The sequence below is a fragment of the Lasioglossum baleicum genome, chromosome 8 (genome assembly GCF_051020765.1).
Source record: "Lasioglossum baleicum chromosome 8, iyLasBale1, whole genome shotgun sequence".
NCBI classification, from domain to species: domain Eukaryota; kingdom Metazoa; phylum Arthropoda; class Insecta; order Hymenoptera; family Halictidae; genus Lasioglossum; species Lasioglossum baleicum.
The window spans coordinates 1643239-1662180 of NC_134936.1; the positions used below are offsets into that span (position 1 = coordinate 1643239).

Below are 18942 nucleotides of genomic sequence, written 5' to 3' on the forward strand. Positions count from 1 at the left end.
AGTTTGTATACCGCTCTAGCTGAATGCGAACACTCTTTGTTAGCCGAACGCGGTCTTGGAAAAGGCGTTAGACGGGGAATAGATGTTTGACAGCGAACCTTCGGTTCCAGAGAAGAGTGCTATTCATGTTTGCGTCGTGAGTGTTCGTTTTGCGTCAAACAACAAAATTCTGTATGCGATGCGGCGGCGTTAACTCGTCGCTCTCTTTGAAAGCAACGTTTCAAGGCGGGCGGTATGTTCGCGATCGCGTGAACGTTCGAGGTTGTATCCTCGTCACGCGCCGCTCTCTCTCTTCGTCGTGACGTCAGCCGCCGACCGCTCTCATAGCGAACCGTGGTAAGAATCCGCGTTACCCCGTTTCCCCCTTTAGGGTCTATCGATCGTGTCCCAATCACCGATCGCTAATTATCGGATGATCCTTAAGGACCAATCCGCGATCCCGATGACGTTGTAGGAGCTAGCATAGCCATGGGCAACTATGATACATAGCTCGACTACTTGGGAAGGAGAGGAGGAAAAAGGAAGGAGGCGTTTCGTCCCAGGCCCGCCAGAGGACTCATCAGTAAGGCTGACTGGCGGACCTTGCCTTAGACGTGGGGATGTCGGAAGGCGATTGAGGACGGTATATATGCTAATCGTTGAGGAACGAGTACTTGCGGGAAAGGCCTAGTCGAGTGCCTGTCCCTCTTGTGACGCATGTCTGAAGTTCGGCCTCCACACGTCGTGTAGTCCTACAACGTGAATCCAGCTCGGTTTACGAAGTCTCCGCGAGTCTTGTCGGTTTTTACGCTCATTACGCTTGTACAAGGAACACAATTCAGAATACAGTCCACTTCTACTCATTGGTATCGTTCTTTATTTCTAAAGTTTAACTTCGCGCACAGCGCTGTGCGATTCCGGCGCCTCCTCCATCACGTATCGTTCGGTCGTCGATCGTTTCCGATACAACAATTAAAAGTTTTTACATTTATCGCGTAAACTAAAGCCGGCCGACAAAAACTGTAAAGGGAAATGTTGTTCAGAATCATGGTCTTGACAACATATCCAAAGCTCATCCAAATCGGGGAGGATTCACATAATCTCGAGAAACTCTTGTTCGTTACGGCATCGCGGCGTTACACCACGCTCGTCTCCCGGCGCGCCGGGCTGAACGTGCCATCGCGCGTCTAGGTCGCGCTCTGATTGGTCCGTGTTTTTCGTTAATAACTCCTAAACAAAGCCCCGGCTGACGTTGGTGCAAAGGAAAATGTTGCTTCAAATGACCTAAGGAACCTCCCATTTCCCGGAGTCGAAGGGGTCTTGGGACACCCTGTATAAAACTTCGAAAAAATTTTGTTTAAAACAAAAAAACAAGGTCGCTTCGATTTTTTAAACATTAAGTTGTATTTTTGATTTGATAGTGTTGTAGCTGGTGTTAAGACGAATTCAACGATATATAATAGTATGACCTTCACACTATTAATAACGTCGCAATAGTTTTGGCGCGCTAAACAGGCCAAATACCCCACTGTGCGGCGCGGCGGCCCAGGGCGCGTTCTGATTGGTCCGTGTTTTTCGTTAGTAACTCCTAAACAAAGCCGCAGTTGACATTGGTGCAAAGGAAAATGTCTCTTAAAATGGTCTCAGGAACCTCCCATTTCCGGGACTTACACTTAGTTTGGGACACCCTGTATGTCTATGGTAAATCGAGACGATTTATCGTCAGGACGGCCGAGAGTTGTAAACTGTAAATTGACAGTCTGCGGTATATATTGGTTGTAAGAGTTGTAAACTGTGTAAATCGACAGTCTACGGTATATGTATATTTGTTGTTTATATTTCGGTAAATCGGGACGATTTGTCGTCAGGACGGCCGAATTGTAAGATGTTGTAAGAATGAGGTAAGTGTGCATGTCATATGACTGAGTGTGAGTTTAATGTTTAAGTGTTATATGCAGTGGCGCACCCAGGATGTAATCTTGGGGGGGGGGCGAGTTGAACCCAGCCCTAGGTTTTGCGTGATGACCTTTTTTTTAAGCCAAAATATCTATCAACGGTACCCAGGGCTATTCCGCGATTTTAATTTTGGAAGCTGAACATTTTTTTCTTGGTGGGGGACTTGGCTCCCTGGCTCCCCCCCTGGGTGCGCCACTGGTTATATGTATATATTTTTATCGATTTACGTGTCATATATGTTTTGATTGATTTGCATGTTGCGTTAATGTTTTGTTAACTAATGTATGCTTTACGTTGTGATTTTGTTAAAATAAAATAGACAGTCCCCTGCGAGCGATTGACGAAACATCGCGTCGCGTCGTGTCGAAACATCTTTACGAATTCCGTGTCGAGCCTCCTTATAACTCTGACCCAATCGGCCGCGCATTCAAACCTAGACACGTCACCGTACTCCTGCCCTGAAAAGCTTCTTCTCGGGCTCGCATCAATACAATGACACTAGTTCGGACCCATACGAGATGGCGCCTTGCCACCCCCTGCAATCGCGTAGTAGTGGGCGGTAACGGTATAATCGCTCGTACGGGGCAGTGTATTCGACTACTTGTTGAACATAAACCGATTAAAAATGATTTTTCACTACGTGAAAGGTGTAATTTTAGGACAAACGCTGTAGACCCTTATTTCAGCATGTCTAGAGAATATTCAGCAATTTTATGGACTCAAAATAACAAACAATTCAAACCTAACAACTGTTTGTAGTTTGCAGTTTGAGTCTGACAACATGACGATCTCAAATAATTCGCAAGCTATTTCTCGTGCGAAAAAAATGTTCAAACAAATGTTGCATGGTTCCTAGGGGGCATATGTATAGTGTTTCAATCTGATTTTTGTTACTTTGATTCAAGATGAATCATACAAGATGCAAATGGTTTTTCCTTGCAAGACAGCTGTTGCAGACCGCCGCGCCGCACAGTGGTCGGAAATCGCCAAAACGTGCCCAAAATAGGAAAGAGTACTCCAATTTAGTTCAAAATTGATACTCATAGGTTTTTAGGGACGCTGGTTATAAATCTGATGTCAAAATTACAAAAAACTTCAAATCGTTCCGCTATACACTAACAGCAGAATAATCTAAGAGGTAGAATCTATTACAGGCATGGCCAGAAGTAGCACGCGTGATAGGGGTTCTCAAGGAATACCCGTGGAATACCCCCACTTCTCCCGGCCGCGCATCTCGCTCCCCGTGGCGGCCATAGTGCTCGCAGCAACTACGGCCGCCAAGAGGATTGAATACGGACATGCACTCCGCATTACAAAAATAGTTATAATAACTAAAGTGGCACCTGGGGGTGTCCGATCTTTGTTGATTCTACTAGGTGATACTATAATCTAAAAGTGTGTACAAGTCCCATGCTCACAATCCCTCAAAATCGTAACGATTTCCCTAGTTTTCTGAAATTTTTGTATGAAATTTTTATACGTCCCGTATAATAGATTATCCATAATTATTTGCACCTTATACAATACATAAGTATGATTTACTTACCTCCAGGGGTACCCTCCATATTATAGAATGAAAATTAGCACAATATAATGTAAATGTAGCGAGTTATGCACACTTTGCTGACGCGATAATTCGCAGTACGTAGCTGCGCTCTCAAAGAATGTCATTTTCATACTGAATTTCCCGGTTTGGTACTTAGAAGGGCCAGACACTTTTTTCAATAACCATAAAATAGCCCAAACATAAGTACAACCAACCCAAGGATCTAAAACTCTCGATTTGAAAATTCATTTTTTCTATTTTTGGGCACGTTTTCGAGCACTGTGCGCCGGACCTCGTTCAGCGAAGCCTGGTACAGCCGAAAACAAACTATTGTAAAGAACGGAGCATGCTTTGTCCAACATTATGAATTGGACGTGCTAAAAACATTATGATAATGTGTTCGATCGCGGAACTAACAATTTCTAAATGTTCGATTGTAGAGAAAATGGGTTCGCGACTGTTCGAATGTTGCCCGCCAAACTAATCTTAGACAACTGTTTCAATTTAAATAACGGATCGTGTGGACAAGGAATTTAACTGAAGGAATCGCGTTTCGTTCTAGATCTGTTGGTGAACTCGTCAGTAAGGCTAATCCAACAGATCCTGCCTTAGACGCGCGCAGATCAAACCGTGTTGATCTGTATTGTAGTGAAATGTGCTGATCGTGTATGCAGCAATCACGTGAGACGCTCAAGCAAGACTAGTCAGTGTTACTCGTTCAGAGATTCGAAGACGAACTGCTGAAAGTACTGGACGTTGTTCTTGGCGAGAGGTCGGTTAGGTTCCTCGTGGGTGGAGAGGTTGACATTAGACAAGGAAAGGGAAGTAGAATCTATTGTAATGAGGGAAAGAACTGTCCGGGTTGGTTCAGTCAACTCGTCGTTTACCAATCAGGACACCCTTAATTGTTCAAACTTCCTTCCATGGTGACTGAGAGGCTGGTCTAGTCGGAAGGAAGAGTGGGGCACTACCTGATATGAAGGCAAGAGCAGTAATTGATGTCGCTCGACGGTTGACTGTCGCACCCTTGACCGTATCCTTAAAGAATTGAATGTTTATCCTTGGACCGAGCTTAGCGAACGCGGGCGTACACATCTGGGACTGTAATTTATGACGGCGAGGGTTCTTTAGAGTTGTATCTTGAGTGACCGTGAATATTCTTAACCCGGAACGAAGTAAGTATTCCGAGAATTGCCGGATGTACAAAATAACATTTGGCCGTACCTGAGTGGCCGTAGCATAAATAATCTTCTAATCCGAAAAACGGTTGGTAACGGCTATATCATAAATAAAATACGAAGTCGACCCTTAGGCTCTATATTCCGCGCGGCAGTACGGTTCACTGCAGATGCCATGGTTCTTTATGTTTAAAGGAGAATTTCCGTTGACGAATTTCTTGCGAGGAAAACATTTCTTTGTGTAGGACTACGATCCGTTGCGACGGAACATAATGGTCATTGTAAAAAATACAAACTTTGCTACACCAGCAAATGCTGGTGCAATAAACCCCGAGTTTCTAAAAGGCTTCGCTGAACGAGGTCCGGCGATAATATAATACATATACTCACCGCACTGAATAATATTTACACTATGAAACTTTTGAAAATCAAGGAGTGCATATACACAAAAACAACAAAGAAATGAGAAAAAATGTTTTCCTTCAATAGTATATGTCGCAGTTGTTTCCAATGTCAGTGTTTGTGCTTAGGTTCTATTATAATCTACAATCGTTGCATTAATACTGTAACGTATTAATACTGCAATATATTTCAATACACATAGATTTTTCAAAATGACATTATAGTCCAGTCAGCAGGTCGAAAATAAGGCGTCTACCTGGAAAATATTCCGAACTTAATGAAATTTTGACACGTCATTTAGGGGTACTCTGGGGTGTCGAATCTAAGTTTTCGACCTCGCTGACCCTGTGCTAACTTGGAGAGGGGGAATGTATATACTTTTTTTACGTATTTCTCAAATTCGTCTTCCGGGGGTTGGGGTGGGGGTGTCCGAAGGGGGTGAAAATGTAAGGGGTATACATAGTATGTAGATTATATGTAGATATGTTGAAAAACTAAATTTGTGAGCCAAAAACCTGCAATTTCCTGCTAAATGTCACAATGTGTGGCTCAAAGTGACATTTTGAGAAACATTTCCTAATTTTGAACGCCTGTTTCTCGGTACCTATTGGATCAAAAAATACGTTTAACTAGTGAAATTTGAAGGAAATTTAATGCTCTTTTCAAACATAAAAAGGAAAAGCTCGTAGGACCCATAGTTTTGGAGTTATAGGCGAAATACCAAAAACAGGTAACAAAAATCGTGGTTTTTTCCCCCTCCCCAAGTTAGCACAGGGTCCGCGAGGTCGAAAACTTAGATTCGACACCCCAGAGTACCCCTAAATGACGTGTCAAAATTTCATTAAGTTCGGAATACCATGCAGGTAGACGCCCTTTTTTCGACCTGGCGATTGGACTTTCAGGATCGAAAAAAATGTCGACGTTGGAAAGTTGAAAGAGTGGTTTCTCAAGATAAAAGTCTGCTCTATCGCGTGGTGGAATTCGATTTTCCGCTAGACCCTTAGACTCTTATTTTTTTTTTTAATTGAAAAATATCCTCAGAAATGTGTACAAAAGTGATGCCTCTCCGTCTTTAATGATTGTTTAAACAATCATAATGTATTACTATTGCACATCACTGGATTCGGGAAAGTCTAGAGAATCTTTTGCTGTAAAGAATAATACAATATCTTTTATAATAACATCATAATATCTGTTCAAAGTCGAAAAACGTGTTTTTTTTCAAACTCAAATTTCTCAAAAACTGTGCGTGTAGGAGAAAAATTAAAACCAGATTCGGAATGAGCGCTAAAAACTGTATAAGATACACCCAACAGTTATATGGAAACATTTTTGTTGTTAGACAGTGTAATTTGCTCCGTCTTTCCCTATATTCGTCAGTTGCCACTTAATTTCCTAATTTTGAACGCCTGTCTCTCGGTGCCTATTTGGTCGAAAAAAAAGATTGACCAGTGAAATTTGAAGGAAATTTAATGCTCTTTCCCAAAATGGAAGACAAAAGTTCATAGGACCCACAGTTTTTGAGTAATAGACGAAAAACCAAAACAAGGTAATAAAAATCGTGGTTTTTTCCCCCTCCCCAAGTTAGCACAGGGTCCTCGAGGTCGAAAACTGAAATTCGACACCCCAGAGTACCCCTAAATGACGTGTCAAAATTTCATTAAGTTCGGAATATTTTCCTGGTAAAAGTACCTGGCGACTGGACTATTACCATAATAAACGAATTATTGCCACGTCTTGGGGATTTAGCACCACTATGCGACGTACGATAGCGTAGCGGCTATCGGTACGTGCAATAAAACATTGGGCATGCAAATAGACGGGTCATTATTGAGCGATCGACGGCGAAGCTATTTTTCAGAAAGCTGTTTTTAGCGCGTCCAATTCATAATTTTTTACTGCGTCAACACGTGTTGCCCGAGAAAGTGTCGACTTCCAACTCAATAGTAATGACCTGTCATAAACCTCTCCATAGAGAACAACCCCGGGAACGGCCAACAAATGCTGGTACAATGAACTCCGAGTTTCCAAAACGAGGGCCTTCCTGTCGGTCGATGCAGGACGAAACTAGAAAGGTCTCACAGACGGGCCTACCTGGGCCTACCCACACATTTGAAATGTCTGTTGGCGGCTCTGACGTCACCAGGTCTGTCTGATGTCGGATCCACTGTGATCGTACCCTTAGTTCGATGACTATCAACGCGCGCGGCAGCGCGCGCACCAAGTTCCCCTCCCGCCACCTCTAAGCTGCCGAGTAGTTATTCGCGTACGATAGTTTTGCGCTTTTTAGCCATATTGCCACCGCCGCTGCCGCTCTCCCCGGTAACCTAGGTCAACCAAAATTTTTATTTGAGCTAGATATAATATCAACTAACTCTCATGTAAAAAGCAACTTTCTACCTAGCCTGGAACCTGAGATAAAAATACCCCAAAAACGCATAATTCTTGGAATATATATAGGAGGATGATGATGATGATGATGATGATGATCATGTTAATTCTAACCCACTTCCAGACAAGCTAGAAACTTGAAATTTTGGAATCAGGTTTCTTTTATATCCAAACCAACAGGAAAAATCGAAAATCCCGAAAAAAAATTTTTTTTTTCGAAAAACCCGAAAAAATTTTTTTTTTTCTTAAAATCAAAATACCACCTACGTCATGTGGTTGGGCATACCGTATATGCTTTGGGTTAAAGCCTTTCGAAAATTTCGTTATTTTTGCGATAGGACGCACCGTTCCCGAGATACAGCCACGTGCGTGTTTTAAGTGAGATGCATCATGCTATTTTCTGCAAATTAACTTCCGTCTATGAATCCTCCGAATATCTGGTCATTTCTTACAAAAATAACATGATATCCAAACCAAAACACTTCGTGTAAAGGTTGACCAAGTTCCCCGGCCCATCCACTTCAGTGATATGAAGGATGGACCAAGTTCCTCTCGCCTATCAAAGTTGTGATACGATGGATGGACCAAGTTCCTCTCGCCTATAAGGGCTGTGATATCGGGAAGGACCAATTCCCAGAGGCCAATGATTGTTGTATTCAAACTTTACAACCTACGGAACTTGGCGTCTGCGCTGGCACTACTACTCTGACTTGCATGAGAAAAATTTATATCCGGATACGGCGCAGAAGGAGACGATACTGCAGGAGACGCAGCAACGGCAGATTTAAAAAAATTCGTAAGATTTTTGCTTGAGCAGTTGGGAATCCGGATATAAATTTTTCTCTTGCAATTCAAAATACTATTGCCAGCGGAGACGCCAAGTTCCGTAGGTTGTAAAGTTTGAATACAACAATCATTGGCCTCTGGGAATTGGTCCTTCCCGATATCACAGCCCTTATAGGCGAGAGGAACTTGGTCCATCCATCGTATCACAACTTTGATAGGCGAGAGGAACTTGGTCCATCCTTCATATCACTGAAGTGGATGGGCCGGGGAACTTGGTCAACCTTTACACGAAGTGTTTTGGTTTGGATACGTTAGTTTTCTTCTTTCCTCGATTGTGCCGCGTGACACATCGACCGATCTGCATTTTAAAGACATAGACAAAAGCGTGCGTAGCAAATGAAACATTTCCAGGCGTTCGATCATTATTTCATATTTCATACACGTGCCCGCCGCGTTCTATTCCCGTGCAGGATGTAAGAATCACTTTGAAAAAGTCTCGCGGTATCAGTTCTTATACGACCGTTCGTGTAATTGATTTTGACCTTTTCGCGGGTGGTCTTTGAGAAATACCCTGATCTACCGAGTGCCAAAGTGTCACGAGATAGTAACAATCGGGTAAAGAGAATTCTCGTTTAAACATTGAGCTGCTGCGAGAAGGAGAGGCTTTAATTAGAGGGTAGACTCGTTTCCAGGCTTGCAAGGGTGCGGGATGCGCCTTCTCATTTGTCGATAATGCAAAGATAGGGTTTTCAATAGTCAAAAGCGCTAGATAAAAGATCCATCTGAACCGCAGTGGCCCCCAAATTTCCTATTTTTACGTTTACGAGGCGTAATTTGCATTATTCGAAAGCATAAAGCTGCGCATGGAGCTATTTTCGCCGCGTAAACGTAAAAATAAGACTTTTGAGGGCGACTGCGGCTTAGATTGATCTTTTATCTAGCGCTTTTGACTACTGAAAACCACCATCTTTGCATTATCGAGAAATGAGAAGATGCATCCCGCACCCTTGCATCCTGGAAACGGGACTACCCCCTTAAGGGTCCGATTTCCTGACCGCGAGGTCGAAATTAAATAAATATTATTATATTATACGTTGCTGCAAAATAGTGGCCGGATTCTGTCGCTTTGTGTTCCACACAGAATTTTTCTAATTCAGTAACTGCTATATGAATCATTTATCTGATGCCTCTAAAGTATGAATAAATTTATGTATAGTTTGCTGTTTTTTCATATCATTCTACTAGCTAAAAACATCGAGACTGTTGAACCGGTTGGACGGCCATCGGTAAGAATGTCCTCACGGCCTTGCTGTCAAACGTTATCATATGCGCGACGTATTCAAGGCGCTACCACAATACTTGGATGCGATCTCCGATGACTTCTGAACCTACGAACCGCGAATGCGAGCGCTCGAAAGACTTTCGCAATAAATTGAAAGTCGGAGATCGTGCAGACACTTATTACACGAGGGAAACTGATTAATGTTACTTCTTAATCGGTTTCAACTTGTGCGTATTATGTACCTCATAGTTGGGGGACAAGCACGTCGGACAGGTCAATGTTCATACCTTAGTGCTTCTACTTTGCAACATCCGAGTAAGTCGAGATATAAATTTCTAGTCAAAATACTTGTGCAATTCTATATGCAAATAATGTAGATCGAATACTACACTTTTTGCCGAGTTTTTTTTGCAGTGTAAACATTCTTGGAATAGCAACAGACTCTCTACAATTAATAAAAACAGGAATTTATAAGACAATGGCACATAATCACACAAATATGGCGTTTCGCGGTCTTTTTAATATTCTAATGTATACGTGGCATGCACTAAAAATGGCAAAGTTTACTGGAGAGGACCGGTTCCTCCACTATTACGCTTTGCCATTGTCAAAAGCGGTAGTTAAGCAAATCCTAGTCTAATCGAAATGAAGGACGAGATAGCTAGTGACTGGATTTCCAAGCCGATAGAATCTACCCCGGATCCAAACGCAATGGCGCCATCCGCCTGTCTGGACATCGTAACGCCAGGACAGATGCGACCCTTCGCTCAAAGCATTATATTAATAAAAATCGGCGGAAACGCCTGGCGTTTTACACGGTCACTGTACTCGTCAAAATTAACTAACAATCAAATCTACTAATAAAAAGGACAGTTGTTTGTTTACTCACTATAGTATACTTGTTGGGGGAAGAGAAAGCTGCGTTAGAGACCTGAAATCAGAAAAGGAAACAAGATATTAAAAAATCTATTCGTACAATTTCATCGGAATATAATGTGTGAATTGAAATAAGAATAGCAAAGGGGTGGAAAGTTATCAATATAATATAGTATGGAAAATTTATTCAACTTGTGTAATATGAAAAAATTCAGCTTGTGCAACCTGTACAATTTTTCATTCATTTAAAAGAAAATGATCGATAATAAAGATTAATTGTAAAGATAAACTTGGTACTTACATTCTCTCCCCCTTGAAGCAAGCACGACACGTTACTCTCGATCTCTGCTATCGATGTCGTCTTTGGTCGTCAAGGTAGGCAGCAATAGGTATCCAGACCAACAGGCTCAAAATATGTATTTTATACCCTTACGGCTCTGTAACAGAAAGAATAAATTCAATTAATCTCGATAGGAAATAAATAATTACAGTTAAATATTTATTAATTGTTATTATTTATTAATTGTACTTAAGCTCACGTCCTCTCCTGCTTGAAGAAAGCACCGATCGAGTAGCATCGAGTAGTATTATCCTTGGATTCTTCTCCCTCGGAATCTGTAACAGAAAGAACAAACTGCGATTAATATCAATTCACAAACAGTCAGAAACTAAATCAGAATTAATCAGATCCAAATCAACACGTGAAATCAGCTTCAGCAAGTGTTATAATAATGGATCTTAGTCCAATACTTGGCAAGAACACGTATCAGATCCAGATCAACTAAATCCGAATTAATAATAAATAAATAATTCAATTTGAATAGAAAATCAAAATTAATTTGAACGGAAATTACATAAACTTGCTTTCTATCGCGAGACGCGAATTCAAATACACCCAGACAACCAACTGCTCCGTTCTGCAGCTGTACTGCGCCGCAGCTATGTCGCGTTTTGGATCCCTGCTGCCGCGCCACTGCACGGAGAACGGGGCTCGATTTTGCCTCGCCGTAAGAGGGCAACACGGTCGCGCCAGGTCGCATTAATGTAGGACGTGCTATGTGGTAGATGTCGCTAAAGTAAATGTCTTGTAGGTATATTCCCTAGGTGACCAATAGGGAATGCGGCCTACTCCGCTCGAACCGGAGGAGTTGAAATGAAAATTCACTGCTACTCCAATACTGCTGAGATATATACTTTATTCACGCTAACGCGGCCGAACACGTGTGTATCGTACAACGGTCAGGTAAGGAAGAAGGAGTCTAGGCGGAAGTACACCTAGGCACACATAGACACATGATGTCTAGAGGGGCGACTCGCTGTCGCAGCGCGCATGCTGCGATTGCCCGGCGGCACTAGCGCCGTGGCCAAGCGCGGAACTACATGTTGCCCCTACACACTCCCCCCCAAGAGAGCGGCAGCAATACAAAAATTTCGCTTTGAAAAATACAGACATTATACAGAAATTCTTAAATGCTACTTAAATCTACGCGCAACGTTTACAAAAACTTATCTTAATTTGCGGAGTTCACGAAGGTGACCCTACGACGCGAGTATGTGCGTAACGGCACGTTCGGAATAGGTTGAACGGCAACCTGATCTTGATTTTCGACTTGCTCGTTGACGGTGTGCGCTGGTTTTAAATGTTCGATAGATACATTACGCGGCGAGCCATTCACTTCGATTTTATATACGCGATCAGAAACGCGCTGGAGTACACGGTGTGGTCCGGTGTAAGGCCGTTCTAACGGCGTGCGCACGGAGTTTACTAGCATGAACACATGCGAACATGACTGTAAATCTTTATAAACGAAGGCTTTGACTTTGCGTTTATGTGTCACAGGCACAGGTTTGACGGCACGCATGTGTAGTCGAAATTCTTCCAGGAACGGTTGCGGGTCGGGTTTGAAGTTATCTAACAAAAAGAATTCGCCCGGCAAACGCAATGATGTTCCGTATACATAATCGGCGGGAGATGCATTAGTATCGAGGCGGACGTGAGTACGCAATCCTAACAATACCACGGGCAAAACGCGCGTCCACTGCGGGTCGGCGTGGCACATAACGCTACCTTCAAGACGCGATGCCAACGCTCGATCATGCCATTGCACGCGGGGTGGTATGCAGTTGTTCGTGTTCTCCGGCAGCCAATCAGAGCTAAAAAAGCGGCAAAGAATTGCGATTCGAATTGGGAACCTTGATCGCTCGTTAGACATGCTGGTGCGCCAAAACGGGACACCCAGTTTTCGAAGAAGGCACGGCAGATCGTCTGCGCGGAAGTTTCGCGAAGAGGAATTGCCTCAGCCCAGCGCGAAAATCTATCGATCACCGTTAGACAGTATTGATAACCTTCGCTCGCCGGCAGCGGGCCGATGATGTCTATGTGGACATGCACGAAGCGTCCGTCGGGCGCGACGAACTGCGATGGTTGCATCTTAACATGGCGGGAGATTTTCGATTGCTGACAATCCAAACATGACTTGCACTGACGAGCGATGTCGCGGTGCATGTGAGGCCAGACGTAACGCTGTCGAATGAGTCGATCGGTTACTTTCGCGCTCGGGTGAGCGGAAGAATGAAAGAGCGTGAACACTCGCTCGCGCATGGAAGCGGGAATGTATGGACGGATGCATTCTTCAGAAACACTGCAATAGACAGGGGAATGCTCTGGACCCCATGTAAGCCTCTTAAGAGCGAGAGAGTGATCAGGCGTACGAAGAATTTCCCTGAGTTCGGGGTCGTTTTCCTGTTCGCTAGACAGCTCGTTTATATCAAATTGTGTCGGCAGCCGTATAGCCTCGGTACGCGAGAGAGAATCGGCGACGACGTTATCACTGCCCGGCAGGTAATGGATGTTAGACGTGAATTGTGCTATGTAGCACAATTGTCTCGTCTGACGAGGAGAAGCGCGCTCTGAGTTCTGCGCGAATGCGTAGATAAGCGGTTTATGATCTGAATAGATCTTAAATTCACGGCCTTCCAAAAAATGGCGGAAATGGCGCACGGCCTCGTATATCGCGGTGAGTTCGCGATCATACGTGCTATATTTGCATTGGGCCGGGGAGAATTTTCGCGAAAAGAATGCGAGTGGTCTCCAAGTTTTGTTACACAGCTGCTCAAGAACGGCTCCCATGGCCACGTCGGATGCATCGGAGACTAGACGTACAGTGGCCTTATCGTTGGGATGCGTAATGAGGGCAGCGTTTGCAAGATCATCTTTGCATTTCGCGAAAGCCGCTTCGGTTTCGGGCGACCAAACGATGGGTCGTTTGTCCCGTTTTCGCGCATCGTGCATGTACGCGTTTAACGGGGCTTGAGTGGCGGCAGCATGAGGAATGCAACGCCTATAGAAATTAATCATTCCCAGGAAAGGACGCAAATCGTCGATCGTGCGCGGCTTGGGGAAATTAACAATGGCCTCGACTTTCTCAGGAGTGGGTTTGAATCCCTCCGAGTTAACTAAATGCCCGAGAAAGATTAATTCGGACACGCCGAAACGGCATTTGTCGAGGTTCACGCGCAGATGGAAATCGTGTAGACGCTGTAGAACGGCGGCCAGATGATTCTCATGCTCTTCCGGAGAGGAAGACGCGATAAGAATGTTATCGAGGAAGGTGAATACAAAATCCAGATCGCCTAGCGCACGGTTAATATAACGTTGAAAGGTTTGGCCTGCATTTCGGAGTCCGAAAGTCATCGCGCAGTATTCAAAAAGGCCGAAGGGAGTGGTAACGGCTGTTTTTTGAATGTCCTCCGGGGCCACCGGTATCTGATGATATGCCCTATGTAAATCGAGAGCCGAAAATATTGTCCTGCCATGAAGATTGGCTGGGAAGTCATGCAGGTGAGGCACGGGGTACCGATCGGGAACAGTCACGCTGTTCAAACGGCGGTAATCGCCACATACTCGCCAATCACCGGACTTCTTTTTAACTAAATGAATGGGACTGGCCCATGGGCTGCTGGAAGGTCTACAGATACCGGTCTCGACAAGGTGCTTGAATTCAGCTTTGGCGGCCTTTAACTTGTCGGCAGCTAAACGTCGAGGGCGCTCGGCAACAGGTGGGCCGGTCGTCACAATATGGTGATAGACACCGCGCGACTCGAGAGGGGTCGGCTGCTCAAGTCCGATGACTTGAGGAAAACGAGCCAAAATATTATAATACTTAGATGATGGTACAAGGACGTTCACGGACGCGGGGGTATGGTTGGCTATACCGGCAACAACACACATACCAGTCGTGGAGTCAATAACACGACGTCCCCTAAGGTCGACCGTGAGGCCATAATGCGAGAGCAGGTCGGCTCCTATTATGGGATACGGTACCGCTGCTACGCAAAAATTCCACTCGATTGGGCGGCGCAGTCCTAAATCGAGGATCACACGAAGTTCGCCGTATGTATCGATACGGGTATCGTTCGCGGCAAACAGCTTGAATGAATTAGCGGACGTATGCGATTTCGCGGGCACGGGCAGCAGTGACACGTCAGAACCTGTATCTACTAAAAACATGCGGCCCGTTTTGCGATCGCGTACATGGAGACGTTTCGAGGATGATTGACACTCTCCCACGGTCTCCACGTAGGAGGGTGAATCTAGTTTTCCGACGTTGGTGGGGTACCGGACCACGCGCAGGGTTTAATACACCTAAAGGCGCGATCGCCGTATTTCGCGTGCAAACGGCACAATCCAGCCGGGTCACGGCTTCGGGAACGTCTCCGAAGTGGGTTATCGGCAGCGCCTCGACTAGCGCTGCGTGCACGTGACCTATGGCGTCCTTCAACCAACGCGAAAAGTTCTGCTACGTCGCGAGAGAGTTGGTCGACCTGCTCCTGCATGGAGCAAGGTCTCGACTTCCCGGCAGCGACGGCATTCACGGCAGCGGGGTCAATAGTTTCTACGATGGTATCGGCCAGACTAGCTAGCTCCTGCAAATCGTCGTATTTAGACGCGGCAAGGATCATTGTTCCGGCATCAAATCGAGAAATATTGATCTTAGCACGTTGTCCGGGCACGACCCGTTGTTGAGGTTCCGCATGGTCGCGAGGGTATGCGACGGCTTCCCGTTAGCCGCGACCTGGCCCTTCAACAATTTTCGGAGTTTCGCTTCTGCGGAGGTCGAGAAGGTTGAAATTATGCGCTCTTTGATGCGCGTATACGGCGCGACAGGGTCGGGGCACATAATTAAATCGGAAATTGTCGCGGCGGCGTCCGTATCGAGACCGGCGATAACGGTATCAGCCATCGTGGTCTGGCTCGTGATGCGAGCATTTCTAAACGTCGCCTCGACCTGCCCGAACCAGGTCGTGGGATCGTTTTTAAAGAAAACGGGTAATTTCGGCGCGCGATAACTATCTACGCGGTTGGCGGTCGCGGCCTCCAATTGAGCCTCTAAACGCGCGAAACGTTCGTCCACTGTGGGGGACGACATGCTTTCGGCTAATTACAATTCGCGCGACAGCACAACTTTTCACAGAATAAAGTTCACCGCTTTTGGCTTCCACGTGGCGTCGGCAAGGGCGTCGTCGGTGGTCTCCAATCGGCGGAAAGAATGGCGGCGGTGATGGTATCCACGTGGTGACCGGAACGCCGGTGATGATGGGTTCACAATCAGCAAGGCTGCAACGTGCAGCGAGCGGCCTGCTCGCCGCCAGGGAACGGTAACGGTTGAATGCAGCGAGCGGTTTGCTCGCCGCCCGGAACGTTCTTCTTCCTCGGCAGCAACGGATCGGCAGCAGGCGTGATATTCATACCACGAGGCGGTCGCGCCACGTGTTCGCTCCAAGTTCCAAAGTTGACGATCACGTCGGGGTCACCAATTGTAGGTATATTCCCTAGGTGACCAATAGGGAATGCGGCCTACTCCGCTCGAACCGGAGGAGTTGAAATGAAAATTCACTGCTACTCCAATACTGCTGAGATATATACTTTATTCACGCTAACGCGGCCGAACACGTGTGTATCGTACAACGGTCAGGTAAGGAAGAAGGAGTCTAGGCGGAAGTACACCTAGGCACACATAGACACATGATGTCTAGAGGGGCGACTCGCTGTCGCAGCGCGCATGCTGCGATTGCCCGGCGGCACTAGCGCCGTGGCCAAGCGCGGAACTACATGTTGCCCCTACAGTCTTTTATACAAATGTGTAGCAGCAGCAGTCTTTCTTTTTACTGACAAAATTAATATTTTTATTTAAATTACATACTACATACTATCAGGTCGTTCGGAAAGTAATTTCGTTTATCGTGTAGGGATGGCAATGCTTCCGTTTGTCATTACTAGACTGCGAATCTTTCTGCAAAGTAGAAATTGACTACATCGATTGAAAGAAATAGAAATCAAATTGAATGTTATTTCTTCAGCAAAGGAGAAAACGAAATGACTTTCCGAACGAGCTAATACATTAACATATTACAATAGGAGAGCTGCATAAAGTCTAAATAAAATCAATCTCATCATTTTCATACAAAGAAACATTTACCAGTTACTTTTAAGGTTCGGTAGGTGTAGAGTGTTGAAATTTATAATTTTCGGCTCGAGCGCGTTTCAAGCTACCCGAGTGCATCGGGCTGCCAAGGGGTTTCGAGCTGCCCGGGAGTGTCTCGATCTCGTCGGGCGGGTTCGGAAAGAATCGGACAAGTTCGGGCGAGCGAGTTTTCGCGCTACTCGAGATTCAATTCTGCGTTTGCACGAACTTGTCCGCTTCTGTCTGACGTCTGAACGCGCTCGACGAAGTCGAGCCACTCTCGGGCCACCGGGCCACCCGATGGTGTGTCACGGATAGACTGCGGATCTTTATGCAAAATAAAAAATGTCAGCGTCGATTACAGGAAATAGAAACTAAATTGAATGTCATCTCTTCCCTTAATGATTTTAATAGAGGAGAAATCATATATTGACATCTTCAATTAAAAAAATTTTCCAACAACTATCAATTTCATCTACTCAAGTTTGCTATAAATGCATAAAGATCCGCAGTCTATCCGTGACATATCAAGCGGCCCGAGAGTGGCTCGACTTCGTCGAGTGATTTGAAAATTACAGTCAAAACGTGTTGGTCGAGGAAGTGTCGACTTCCAGCTCAATAGTAATGACCTGTCATAAATCTCTCTATAGAGAACAGCCCCGGGAACGGCACTGAAAGAAATCGAGCCTACCGGGTTGGGTCTGCCTGGGTCTGCCTAGCCCGACCCCAGCCGCGCGCCCGTAGTCTCAATGTGTTGACTTCGATGGCGCACGCTGCGTAGTATGTGTGACCGCTGTAATAAGTATTTCAATACAGCCGAAAATGCGTGTGAAACGAGTCCTGCCTCCTCCACTCTGATCCAATCGTCCGCGCATTCGCACCTAGACACTTCACCGTAATCCTGCCTGGGAACCTTCTTCTCAGGCTTACACCAAGTACAATGTCACCAGTTCGAATCCATGCGTGTTGGCGTCTTGCCGCCATCTCCTACAATTGCGTAGTATGTATGTAGTGGGCGGTAACGGTATCGTATCCTAACCCACTGCTGTTCCGCTATCGCTCGTACTTTCGAGGCAGTGTATTGGATCACTTGTTGGACATAGACAAATCTAAAATGTTTTTTCACTACGTGAATGAAATATGTAATTTCAGGACAGACGCTGTCGATCCTTACGTCAGAAAATGTCTGTTCCAGGGTTGTTACCTTTCACTTAAAAAGGCATCGTTGGTCAAGACTGGTTGCTAATATTATTCTCGAGGTGTAAATGGGGTTATTTAGTCGTATACAGCGTCCGTTGCCAGCTCCTTGTGACGCCAATTTTTATATCTCCATTTCTTTTGAAGGGCTCATTTTACAGTGGAAACTCCAAGGAATATAAACATATTTTTTTTCAAAATTTAAATCACTGACGCACAGTGGTCTGGATTGGAAAATCGTGTGCCATTTTGTTATAACTTTTGAACCAGTAGAGATACTGCAATGAAATTTTCACTAAAAATATTTTAAAAATGGTCATTTTTAACTATAGGTAATTAAATATTTTTGCATTTGTTAAACAATAATTTTTTATAAATTTTCATTGATATTTTTGATTTAAAAAAAATTTTTTGGAATATAATCGTACATACTATTTTTTATTTTCTAAATATGTATTTTTTATATTTATGTTTCACACATGTGTTGAAAACTCTAGCTATGGAAGGCGATAAAAGGGAGAGAAGAAAAGGTGTGAGAAGATAAGATTAACAGAAACAGAATGTATTTTACCACAATGAACAGTTACACAAAGAACAGAAACGAATAATGAATGATCACGCTCGAAATGACGTACGAGTATCGCGAATCGAAGCCGAACGTGTATAATTATGAGTGAATATAAACTGTGTGTCAGTGTGACAAGAGCGCAGAGAAATCGTGTACTCGATAGTACGATATTACGATAAGAGCCGCGAGAGGCTGACGTCGCTCTCTTTTATACTTTGGTGGGCCATCGTTTTCGGAAGGAATAAGGAGAGGGGATTTTGAAATTAAAGGTCGAGGATCGCAGCAACGTTCGTGAGGGCAATGGCCTGATAACCGGA

General features: G+C 44.7%; 1 long non-coding RNA gene across 1 annotated transcript in view; it reads right to left on the reverse strand.

Moving 5' to 3' along the window:
- Positions 1–1278: 1278 nt before the first annotated feature.
- The window catches only part of LOC143211314 (uncharacterized), a 47759-nt gene continuing 30095 nt past the window's right edge, over positions 1279–18942 (reverse strand). The window contains exons 4-7 of the long non-coding RNA XR_013009432.1: positions 10926–11011; positions 10698–10833; positions 10410–10451; positions 1279–7388 (exon numbers count right to left, since the gene is read on the reverse strand). This is a non-coding gene — a long non-coding RNA (uncharacterized LOC143211314). The remainder of the gene's footprint in view (positions 7389–10409; positions 10452–10697; positions 10834–10925; positions 11012–18942) is intronic.